The following is a 12,655-nucleotide window of genomic DNA, read 5'->3' as shown; positions in this document are numbered from 1 at the left end:
GGTAATAAATTAAACAAGGTAATGTATATAAGGCATTCAGCACCAGTGCCTGACAGATAGTAAGTAAGTATTTATTTTTATTGTTGCTATTGTCATCATTATCCTTGGGTAAGAAGAGTTGGGCTATAGCTTGCAAGAAATGGGTTTGGTCTTCATTGGAAGAAGGAAATAGTCTTCATTGTATCAGGAAAGATGAGAGGGCATGTACAGATGAAGGCAGAGTTATGGGTTTGGTGACGAGACAATTCATTCATTCACTGAACACACACCAGGCACTGTTCTGGGCTCTATCTCAGGATAATGTGAAATAGACAAAGTCCCTCTTTTCCTGTCATGGAGTTTTTGTTCTAAGGGAGAAGACATATAACAAAGAATTAAAAGCACAGAATATGTAACAGAATTTCAAGAAAAAATAACTGTTAGGAGGAAGCATAAAATAGGTTAAGAGGTCACTGTGTGGTTGTGTGTATGGGGGAATTGAAGTAGCTATTTTTCCAAGTTAACCCAAAAAAATGTCCTTTGTGAGGAGAAGAGACCTAAAAGAATGTGAGAAAGTTTCAGAGAAATGGAACAATGAGCAAAAAAACCCGGGGGAGAAATATGCTAGTAGCACTGATGAAAAAGATAGGAGTCAGAACGGGAAAGGTGGGCATGGGAAGTTTACGATCACCTTTACAGGCTTTGGATTACATTCTAATAGCAATGAGAAGCCTTTTCTTTGATAAAGGATCAGTCTGGCTGTTCTGTAGGTAATAGATTGCAGAAGAGCAAGAGAAGAACCAGGGAAACTAGGTAAGAGGTAGGGGAGATATGATCGTACCTTGGACTGGGATGGTGCTGTGGAAAGTGAGAAGGAGGTTGATTGGCGATGACTTGGATAGGAGAGTTGAGTGGCCTTGTTGATGGATTGGGGTGAAAGCAAGAGAGTAACCCAGGATGATTCTTCAGCTTTTGGGCTGAACAAATGGATAAATGGTGATACTATTAACTAAGATGAGAAGACTAGGAGAAGAATAGATTTAAGTAGAAAAATCTAGAGTTTTGTTTTTTTTTTTTTACGTTAAATTCAAGCTCTATATTAGACAACCAAGTGGAAATGAAGAGACAGCAGTCAGAGAGATGAGTCTGGAGCCCAAGGGAGAAGTCATAACTGGAGACAGCAATTTGGGAGTCATCAACTGATGGCTGGCACCTGAAGCTATGGGCATTGATACAACAACACTAGACAGAGAAGAAAAAGAGTCTGAGGAATGAGCTCCGGAGTGCTCCAAAACTTAGAAGTTGAAAGGATGTGGAAGAACTAGCAAGAGAGGCTGAAATGAAGTGGTTACCAAGATAGGAAGAAAACCAGAAGTGTATGGTTTCCAGAAAGTCAAGTATATCAAGAGGGAGGGAGCCATTGTGCCAAAAGCATCCGTGATGCTAAGATGAGGGCTGAGAAGTGAGCTATTAAGTCACATGAAGGTCACTGGTGAGATTATTAAGAGAGATTTTGGTGGACCAGTGGAGATGAAATCCTGATTTAAGTGAATTCAAGAGAGAATGGGAGGAAAGTAACGGAAGACAGTGAAATTCTATAACTTTTGAGTTTTGGTGTAAAGAGGAGAAGAGGAAAAGACTGACAGCTTGAAGGATATTTGACTTTTCTGTGATGAATGATACAACACATTTTTGTATGCTGATGGTAATAATCCAGTACAAGAAGAATATTGATGATGCAGAGGGTGGGGGCATATATGTGGAGCTGTATTCTCCAGTAGACAAGGGAGGATGGGATCCAGTGTACAGGTAGAGAGCTTGGCCTCTTGTTTATGTGTAACTTAATCACAAGGGTAGAGGTAGGCAAGTTGGTAGATTTGGTGGTAGAAACATATAAAACTTTTTATCATATCCATTTTCTCATGAAATGAAAAGTTATCTTTTGAGAGGTAAAGAAGTGAAAAGAGTTTTGGAGGTTGAAGAGGAGAAGCTGTGAAATAATCATCTGGGAGAGCAGAAGAGTGGCTTGACTAGAGACATTTATACAAGAAGACAGACAGCCAGAACTAAGGGCCCACTGGAGGTCTTGGCAAAAATATTAAGTGAGACCAGTCAATATGGTTGCATGCTTTTCTCCAGACAGCTTTAGCTGCTCAGGAGCCAGCTCAGAATAGGTGGAAAATTGGGTTTAACCACCACTGAGGTTTTGACAGGCAAGAATGATGGTGGGAGAAAGGCATCAGTCCTTTAAGGATATATGCAAGGGGGTAATCATAGTATTGGATTGCAGTATCTAAGCTGGAAAGTGAAGCCATGAGAGTTTCAATTGGTTGGTGAAAAAGTGGTAGGGTTAATGGATTGGAGGTCTAGATAAGAGTCAAAGAGTGGTTGGCATAGAGGCTCTAGAAAAAGTGAGCTGGAAGGGTTGGAGGTAGCAATCAGAGATGCTTCTAAGTCAAAATTTTGCAGGTGGTGAATATTTGGATAATGACAAAAGTCAAATGACAAAAGGCTGAAGTGGAATGGAGGGAAAGATCACAAAAAGAGAAAGGAAGTCATGGATCTGACCAGCAGCTAGAGGGTTGGAGGGATCCTACATTTAGATGCTGAAATCACCAAGAATATCAAGAATTTGGGCCGAGGAGATGGTAATTCAGGTACTGAAGTCTTCAGTGAAAGACTAGGTATTGCAAGGGGTGGGTAATGACTGATAACTGCAAGAAGGAGGGGATTCTTGTATGGGGGTTTCTATTATCTCAGTGAAATATAAAGTGAGGTTATCTGTTGAGAATGAGGAGTATAGCAGGTTTGACGAGAGAGGAGAGATGTGAAATCAATAATTTGAAGAGTGATAAAATGAATTTATCAGGAAAATGTACCAGGACTGCCTAGTGGTATTAATTGCCTTTTGATACTGGGCTTCCCTGATAGCTCAGTTGGTAGAGAATCCACCTGCAATGCAGGAGACTCCAGTTTGATCCCTGGGTCAGGAAGATCTGCTAGAGAAGGGATAGGCTACCCACTCCAGTATTCTTGGGCTTCCCTTGTGGCTCAGCTGGTAAAGAATCCACCTGCAATGCAGGAGACCTGGGTTTGATCCCTAGGTTAGGAAGATTCCCTGGAGAAGGGAAAGGCCAGCCACTCCAGTAATCTGAGGAATTCCATGGACTGTATAGTCTGTGGGGTCCCAACGAGTTGGATATGACTGAGGAACTTGCACTGCTTTCACTGGTGATTGTGAAAGTCAAGGCAGGTCTCCCACTTCTGTGATTATCTCCAGAAACATTTAGTGGCTCCGGTGCTGAGTTCAATCAGAGTTGGATTTTTGACAGGTAAATACTTTCAGGGAGGAGACGGGGAGAAAAGGTAGAGAGATAGAGAAACCAGAGAGTTGAAAAGAAGTGATTATAATAGTGGTTCATGGAACCTAAGCTGCACAAGGAGCTGGGAGGAGTAAAGAACTGAGAGACAGTGATGGCGTGATAGAGTGGAGAGCTCAGTGAAGTTACAGAATTTAGGCATGTCTGAATCCTAGCTTTGATTCAAACCTGAATGACTCTACCCCACCACACACACACACTGTTAACTGAGCCAAATCCTTGGACCTATCCAGACAATTGGATCCATTATGTTGCAATTGATTTTAAGACATTTGTACAATGGTTGATATAGTGGAATATTTTTAATTCATTGAATAGTTATATAGCTGTTGACTTTAGCTATATAATCACAAGTACTAAAGACCCAAAGACCTTCTGGAATCTACTGAGGAATGGTTGAATCCATTCAGGTTTTGCAAATATTGTTCCCTAAGTTCCCACCAAACTTTAGGACACGCACAAAATTTGGCTCTGATTCCTTGCGCAGGTTTGCTACCAAAATTGTGCGAGTTAACTCCCTGCTTGGCAGTACACTTTGTGGAGTTAGAAGTTCTTCTAGGATCTGGGCTAAAGAGCTTTTGATTGAGATCACCCTGGGTCCAAATGCATTCCTGGATGACTTCAAAGTTGAGACCAAAGACACAAGAATATTCTCTCTCTCTCTCCCTTCTACCCTTCTTTTTCCTATCTTCTTCCTTAGAGTGTGAGTCCTCCATCATCATGGGGACCTCTTGACTACCCAGCCAGAGGTTAGGGCACCCTTTGCCTTCTACTTTGTCCAAGAATTTTAATCCTTGTAAAGGAAATGCAAGGAAATCCTTGTAAAGGAAATCTCTATAAATGCCTTTTGTGATTCCTCTCAAGAGGCCCAGTGGTCACCGTAGAGATAGGAATCCTTATGTTCTAGCTTATCAGCTCAGAGTTTCTGATGTGCCTTTGCAGGTTAAGTTCCTACCATTACTCTTGCTTCACTTTTTAAAAATGATCAAAATACCAAGAGATTCTTTTTAAGCCAGTTCACTATACTGTATGTTAGAAACCCCATCGGTTAGAAAGTCCTCATAAGGAAAGTAGTGCGACGTGAGTTAACACATGAACTTTGCAAGTAGAATGAACCAGGCTCTGCCACTTACTAGGTGTGCCCTTTGGTAAGCACCTCACCTCCCCAAGTTTCAGTTTTCTCATCTGTACCATAGGGCTCATGACCAGTGCAAAGATTAAAAGAAACAATGACCCACAAAATTACAGAGCATAATGTCAGGCACACTGGAATTGCTCTACAAATGGTTTTCATCATTATTATGGCACTCTATACAATGCAAGTACTATAAGAGCAGGTGTTTTTTTTTTTTTTTCTGTTTTGTTCACTGCTGTATCTCTAGTGCCTGGAATACAGTTCAGTATATAGTAGACACACATTAATTATCTATTGAGTGAATGAGTAATATGTGTATTATATTGTCTTTGGTAATTGCCACAGTATTAGGTACATGTAAATGTCTATTAATAGCAAGAATCTTAAAATAGTATAGCCATTAAAAACCTGAGAGATCAAAACCAACATTTTTTTTGACCTTTGTCAGCAAAGTGATGTCTCTGCCTTTTATTTTATTTTATTTATTATTTTTTAAATTTTTATTTTTACTTTATTTTACTTTTACAATACTGTATTGGTTTTGCCATACATTGACATGAATCCACCACGGGTGTACATGCGTTCCCAAACATGAACCCCACCTCCCACCTCCCTCCCCATAACATCTCTCTGGGTCATCCCCGTGCACCAGCCCCAAACATGCTGTATCCCGCATTGGACATAGACTGGCGATTCGATTCTTACATGATAGTATACATGTTTCAATGCCATTCTCCAAAATCATCCCACCCTCTCCCTCTCCCTCTCCCTCTGAGTCCAAAAGTCTGCTATACACATCTGTGTCTTTTTTGCTGGCTCACATACAGGGTCATCATTGCCATCTTTCTAAATTCCATATATATGTGTTAGTATATTGTATTGGTGTTTTTCTTTCTGGCTTACTTCACTCTGTATAATTGGCTCCAGTTTCATCCATCTCATCAGAACTGATTCAAATGTATTCTTTTTTGTCTTACAGATGAGGAGACTGAGGTTCAGAGAGATTGAGTGAGTTGTCCAAAGTCATGGAATCAGTTAAAGGCGGTGTGGGTGGTTAACAGCTCAGACTTCAAAGTCAAACCACATAAGTTCAAATACCTACTCCCAGTTACAAGCTGTCTGATTTGGGCAAGTTACTTTACCTCTCTGTACCTCAGTTTTCTCGTGTGTAAAGAGAGGATAATGAGTAAAATCCCCAACACATAAAGTTTTTATCAGCATTAGACAAATTAATATTTATGCTTGTGTGTGGGTGTGCTTAGTCACTCAGATGTGTCCTACTCTTTGTGACCTCATTGAATGTAGCCCCCCGGCTCCTCTGTCCATGGGATTCTGCAGGCAAGAAGACTGGAGTGGGTAACCATCCCCTTCTCCGAGGGATCTTCTCGACCCAAGGATCAAACCCAGGTCTCCTGCATTGCAGGTGGATTCTTTACTGTCTGAGCCACCAGGGAAGCCCACAGATATGCCTCAGTTCAGTTCAGTTCAGTCACTCAGTCATGTCCGGCTATTTGCGACCCCATGAATTGCAGCATGCCAGGCCTCCCTGTCCATCACCAACTCCCGGAGTTCACTCAAAACCACATCTATCGAGTCGGTGATGCCATCCAGCCATCTCATCCTCTGTCGTCCCCTTCTCCTCCTGCCCTCAATCCCTCGCAGCATCAGAGTCTTTTCCAATGAGTCAACTCTTTGCATGAGGTGGCCAAAGTATTAGAGTTTCAGCTTTAGCATCAGTGCTTCCAAAGAACACACAGGACTGATTTCCTTTAGAATGGACTGGTTGGATCTCCTTGCAGTCCAAGGGACTCTCAAGCGTCTTCTCCAACACCACAGTCCAAAAGCATCAATTCTTCGGCGCTCAGATTTCTTCACAGTCCAACTCTCACACCCATACATGACCACTGGAAAAACCATAGCCTTGACTAGACGGACCTTTGTTGGCAAAGTAATGTCTCTGCTTTTGAATATGCTATCTAGGTTGGTCATAACTTTCCTTCCAAGGAGTAAGTGTCTTTTAATTTCATGGCTGCAATCACCATCTACAGTGATTTTGGAGCCCCCCAAAAATAAAGTCTGACAGTTTTCACTCCCATCTATTTCCCATGAAGTGATGGGACCGGATGCCATGATCTTCGTTTTCTGAATGTTGAGCTTTAAGCCAACTTTTTCACTCTCCTCTTTCACTTTCATCAAGAGGCTTTTAGCTCCTCTTCACTTTCTGCTATAAGGGTGTTGTCATCTGCATATCTGATGTTATTGATATTTCTCCTGGCAATCTTGATTCCAGCTTGTGCTTCCTCCAACCCAGCGTTTCTCATGATGTACTCTGCATAGAAGTTAAATAAGCAGGGTGACAATATACAGCCTTGATGTACTCCTTTTCCTATTTGGAACCAGTCTGTTGTTCCATGTCCAGTTCTAACTGTTGCTTCCTGACCTGCATATAGGTTTCTCAAGAGGCAGGTCAGGTGGTCTGGTATTCCCACTTCTTTCAGAATTTTCCACAGTTTATTGTGATCCACGCAGTCAAAGGCTTTGGCATAGTCAATAAAGCAGAAGTAGATGTTATTCTGGAACTCTTTTGCTTTTTCAGTGATCCAGTGGATGTTGGCAGTTTGATCTCTGGTTCCTCTGTCTTTTCTAAAACAAGCTTGAAAATCAGGAAGTTCATGGTTCACGTACTGCTGAAGCCTGGCTTGGAGAATTTTGAGCATTACTTTACTAGCGTGTGAGATGAATGCAATTGTGCAGTAGTTTGAGCATTCTTTGGAATTACCTTTCTTTGGGATTGGAATGAAAACTGACCTTTTCCAGTCCTGTGGCCACTGCTGAGTTTTCCAAATGTGCTGGCATATTGAGTGCAGCTCTTTCACAGCATCATCCTTCAGGATTTGAAATAGCTCAACTGGAATTCCATCACCTCCACTAGCTTTGTTCATAGAGATGCTTCCCAAGGCCCACTTGACTTCACATTCCAGGATGTCTGGCTCTAGGTGAGTGATCACACCATCGTGATTATTTTGGTCGTGAAGATCTTTTTTGTATAGTTCTTCTGTGTATTCTTGCCACCTCTTCTTAATATCTTCTGCTTCTGTTAGGTCCATACTATTTCTGTCCTTTATCGAGCCCATCTTTGCATGAAATGTTCCCTTGGTATCTCTAATTTTCTGAAGAGATCTCTAGTCTTTCCCATTCTGTTGTTTTCCTCTATTTCTTTGCATTGATCGCTGAAGAAGGCTTTCTTATCTCTCCTTGCTATTCTTTGGACTCTGCATTCAGATGCTTATATCTTTCCTTTTCTCCTTTGCTTTTCGCGTCTCTTCTTTTCACAGCTATTTGTAAGGCCTCCCTTAACTCCCCAGTAGAGCTTGAAGTCTTCCTCCTTTCAGTCCATGGAGTTTCTTAACACATCGGTTGATTGAATTAGGTATTTCTCTGCTGGAATGAATTTCTTCAGGTTTCTAGAAAGCATATAATTGCTTCTGTGAAAGGCAAAGCAAATTAGCCTGCCTCAGAGCTTCCTCCTGTCTGGGGGCTTTTCACTGTAACATTTAGATTGCAAATGCAACTTTCTTTACCTTGTCATCTGGAATGGGAGTATGTCCTTTCCTTGGTGCTGAAAGTGTGTCTTGTACAAACATTATTCAGGGTCTTCATCATCTTTTAATTCCTAGTGTCTGGCACATATTCAAGTTTGGTTAAATATTAGGTATATGTTGAAGCAATGTACCCTCCTTTAGATCTTTTGTCATATGATCATACAGAAATAGCAGGAGTCAGAGAAGTTTTCTGTAAAGGACCAAATAGTAAATATTTTGGGCTTGAGTGCCACACAGTGTCTGCCATAACTACTCAACTTCGCTGCGAAAGCAGCCAGAGACAAACAAACAGGTGTCTCTGTGTTCTCACAAAACATTATTTGCAAAAACAAGTGACTGGTCTTGGGCCGTGGTTTGCCAGCTCCTGGTTTCTAGAGTAGCAAGAGATTTAGAGACAGAAATGGATAAAAGTGATGAATCTGTTACAAGCATGTACTCAAATAAAATTTAAGCATTTAATTTTCATTAAACAAACGAACAGAGGTTTAAACCATAAGCAAATTCATTTGAATTCTAAGCTTTTCTATTGGATGTTGTCTGGACCTGTTTTATCCATCTTGGTAAATGAAGCAACTAGCAAAGACCAAAATAAAATTAACAAGGTACAAATTAGTATGGGGGCCACGAGTGAACTTGAGCAAACTCTGGGGATAGTGGAGGACAGGGAAGCCTAGTGTGCTGCAGTCCTTGGGGTCACAAAGAGTCAGACATGATTTAGTGACTAAACAACAACATGAGTACAGTGATTCAAAGTTGGGGTTTCTATTCTTTGGGGTGCTTATGCTTGATTCTTTTTGAGAGCCAGTAGTTGTCGACCATATGACTTAGAGCATGGTTGGTCAGGGGCTCAGAGGGATAGTAAAGCATGATTGGGGAGTCCTGTTCATTCTCTGCCTCTTACTTCAACTCCAAAACTTGCACAACAAAGTCTCTACTCTAGCTTTTTTAAATGTGGCCAATAACAATAGGGAGAGGGGACTTACTCATTCATTTGACAACCTGCTGCTGCTGCTGCTGCTGCTAAGTCGCTTCAGTCGTGTCCAACTCTGTGCGACCCCATAGATGGCAGCCCACCAGGCTCCCCCGTCCCTGGGATTCTCCAGGCAAGAACACTGGACTGGGTTGCCATTTCCTTCTCCAATGCATGAAGGTGAAAAGAGAAAGTGAAGTCACTCAATCATGTCTGACTCTTAGCGACCCCATGGACTGCAGCCTACCAGGCTCCTCCGTCCATGGGATTTTCCAGGCAAGAATACTGGAGTGGGGTGCCATTGCCTTCTCCGATTTGACAACCTACTGAACATCTATTCTATAACGATGATTATGAGAATCTACAGAAGGAAGCTAAAAAGGTGAAAAGATACACGATTCCAGCCTTTACAGTGCTCCCAAGCCAGTGGGGGAGACAGAAGAGCCAGTAAGCAGTAACACTTGAACTAGAGTGTGGTATTGTTAGTGTCACTGGAAAGCACTGACTTAACTACTCCTCGAGTTTTAAAATCATATAGTATGTTATTTGGATACTAAAGATTTACATGGGACTTTGGGGACGTTCAGACCCAGTAGTTAGTATAAGCAAAATTGATTGCTATTATAACACTTAATTTTATATGCATATGGATGAACTTTCAATCAAATCTCATCCCTAGAAACAATACACTCGGAGAAGAAAGAATTTTTCTCATTTGGTTAATTTATGAAGCAACCATTTAAAAAATTCCTATTTGTTTGACATTTGTCTGAAAGGATAACAAACCAAAACAGACCTGAAGAGAGACAGAGTCCTTCATTGTCTCATGATCAATACTGTTCTGCACAGAACAGGGCACAGAAAATAAGGAAGAAATACCCCTCATTATAAATATGTCATGACTAAATCCTATCTGACATATTTGGCATTGGAGAATAATTGGAAATTCTATTTATGGTCCTATTTGCACTTCTATTGTCAAAATTAATGATTCACTATAAGTGAGAAGTTTTGCCTATATTCATCACCATTAGTGCCTTTGACTAAATTAAAATGTGTTTATATTTTCACAAACCTTGATTTTCACTGCAAAGTCCCAGACTCAAATTTTACCATTCATGATCAATGACCTAAAAAAGTCTTCCCTAAATTGACAAATCTTTACCCTTCAAAATAAACATTCATTTTTGATAAGTTTTATTAACTACTGAACAGATAGAAATGTCTAGCATACGTCTAAGGAATGACAATGAAACAAACCCTGAATAGCCACCATCAAGAAACAATAAATGGATACATTAAAAAAAATTAAATTTTCCTTTGTATAAGTAATGCATTACATGCTATAAATTCAAAATTTATAAGAGGGTATACATACATTGAAAATTCTATCATTTTCATTTATGTAAAGTCCTTCCTTATTCTTCTTATGACTGCAGAGTATTCTATTTATAGATGTAATATCATTTATTTACCCAGTCACCTGTTGATTTGTATTTTGCTTGCTTCTAATATGTTGCTTTTATTTTAAAAAATGCTGTGATGACTAACCTTGTGTGTAAATCATTTAACACATATATAAGTATATCTGCAGAATAAATTCCTAGAAGTGAAACGGTTTGGTCAAAAGGTATATATATTTTATTTTATGTTTTTTAAGGCATGAGTATTTTCATACAGAGAAAATGTGTGCTTCTATCAGCAATGCATGAGAGTGCTTATTTCCCCACACTTTCAAGAATGAACTGTGTCATTAAGCTTTGTCATTGTTACAGGTGGCAAAAATTATATCATGGTGTTTATATTTGCATTTCTCTTATTATTACTGAAGCTGAGCATCTTATTTTTTTCTATATGATTCCATTTATATGAAGTTCTCCAAGAGGTGAAACTAATCCATGATGATAGAAATCAAAATAAAGGTCTGGGGCAGAGATAGACTGGAAAAAAGTATAAGAAGTATAGGATATTTTCCAGGGCAATGAAAATATTCTCTATTTTGATAGGTGGTGGGTATGAATGCTACTTCAATTTAGGGAAAGAAAAAGATAAGCACTTAAGTACTGTGCACAGTGTCTGGTTTGTAGCAGTTGTGTGTTAAGGACTGCTGAATGAAATGCCAATGCCCTGAGCGATGACAATGAGCGAGGATGGATTCGTGCTGGACTTCTCACAGGTTCCACTGCCTCCCAAGGGCAAGAACAAGCCATGACCCAGGGTTGCACTTAGGACCCCTCTGAGCATCTTTTCATATGTCAATAGCTGTTTTTATTTGCTCTTCTGTGAACTGTGTGTTCGTCTTCACCTATTTTTCTAAGGCTTGTTGGTCTTTTTTCCTATTGACTTGTGAAAGCTATTCGTTTGGGGAACTTTGCTGTTTATCTGATATTAATTCTTCTCTCCAGTTCATTTATCTCTTAACTTCGTTTAGGTGGTTTTGCCATACATAAATTCTTTATTATTGTGTAGTCTAATGTATCCATCTTTTTTATGGTTTTGGGGTTTTCTGAGAACGTCTATATTGAGAAAGTCTTCCCAAGAGTAAAAAACAACAGACACTGATACAGAACTATAACTCTTGACTCTTCCTGCTATCGATTGTAGTATTATTTTACCTGTAGCATCTCTACAACTGACCTCAGGCACTGAATTGGAATGGCTTGGGTATAAAGAATTCTGCCTGATGACACTTCAGAAACCCAAATGCTATGGAAATTTGATCCAGTTCTGTTGTTTAAAAAAACACTCATCAATTGTCTATTATGACTAAAACACTGTGCCAGGCAACTAGTAGGATACAAAGAGAGAAAAATAAATGGATCTTTCACTATAAAAAGCTTGTGATACAGTGTGGGAGATAGATTTGGTTAGAAATATGAATCATCAATGTTCTTCTTTTTAAAATTTATTTTATTGAAGTATAGTTGTTTCACAATGCTGTGTTAATTTCTGCTGTGTAGCAAAGTGATTTAGTTATACATTCTTTTTCATATTCCTCTCCATTATGGTTTGTCATAGGATATTGAATATAGTTCCCTGTGCTATACAGTAGGACCTTGTTGTTTATCCATCCTACATATAATAGTTTGCATCTGCTAATCCCAAACTCCTGATCTATCCCTCCTCCATCACCACTCGCCCCTTGGCAACCACAAGTCTGTTGTCTATGTCTGTGAGTCTGTTTCTGTTTGGAAGATAAGTTTATCTGGGATGATTGATATTCTTATCACATAGAGCAGGGGTCAGCAAGCTTCATTTGTAAAGGGCCAGCTAGGAAATATTTTCAGTTTTTAACTATTCAATTCTGTCTGAACCATGAGATTATCTATGTTCCAATGAAAGTCTATTTATGGATACTGAAGTGTGAATTTCATGCAATTTTTATGTTGTGAAATATTCTTCTATTATTTTTTACTTTTTATTCAAGCTATAAAAAAAGAAAAGTGAGTGAGTGAAGTCACTCATTCGTGTCCGACTCTTTGCGACACCATGGGCTATAGCCTACCGTGCACCTCCATCTATGGGATTCTCCAGGCAAGAGTACTGGGGTGGGTTGCCATTTCCTTCTCCAGAGGACCTTCCCAACCCA

The sequence above is a fragment of the Ovis aries genome, chromosome X, assembly GCF_016772045.2.
Source record: "Ovis aries strain OAR_USU_Benz2616 breed Rambouillet chromosome X, ARS-UI_Ramb_v3.0, whole genome shotgun sequence".
Taxonomy (NCBI): domain Eukaryota; kingdom Metazoa; phylum Chordata; class Mammalia; order Artiodactyla; family Bovidae; genus Ovis; species Ovis aries.
This window is presented reverse-complemented; position numbering follows the sequence as displayed.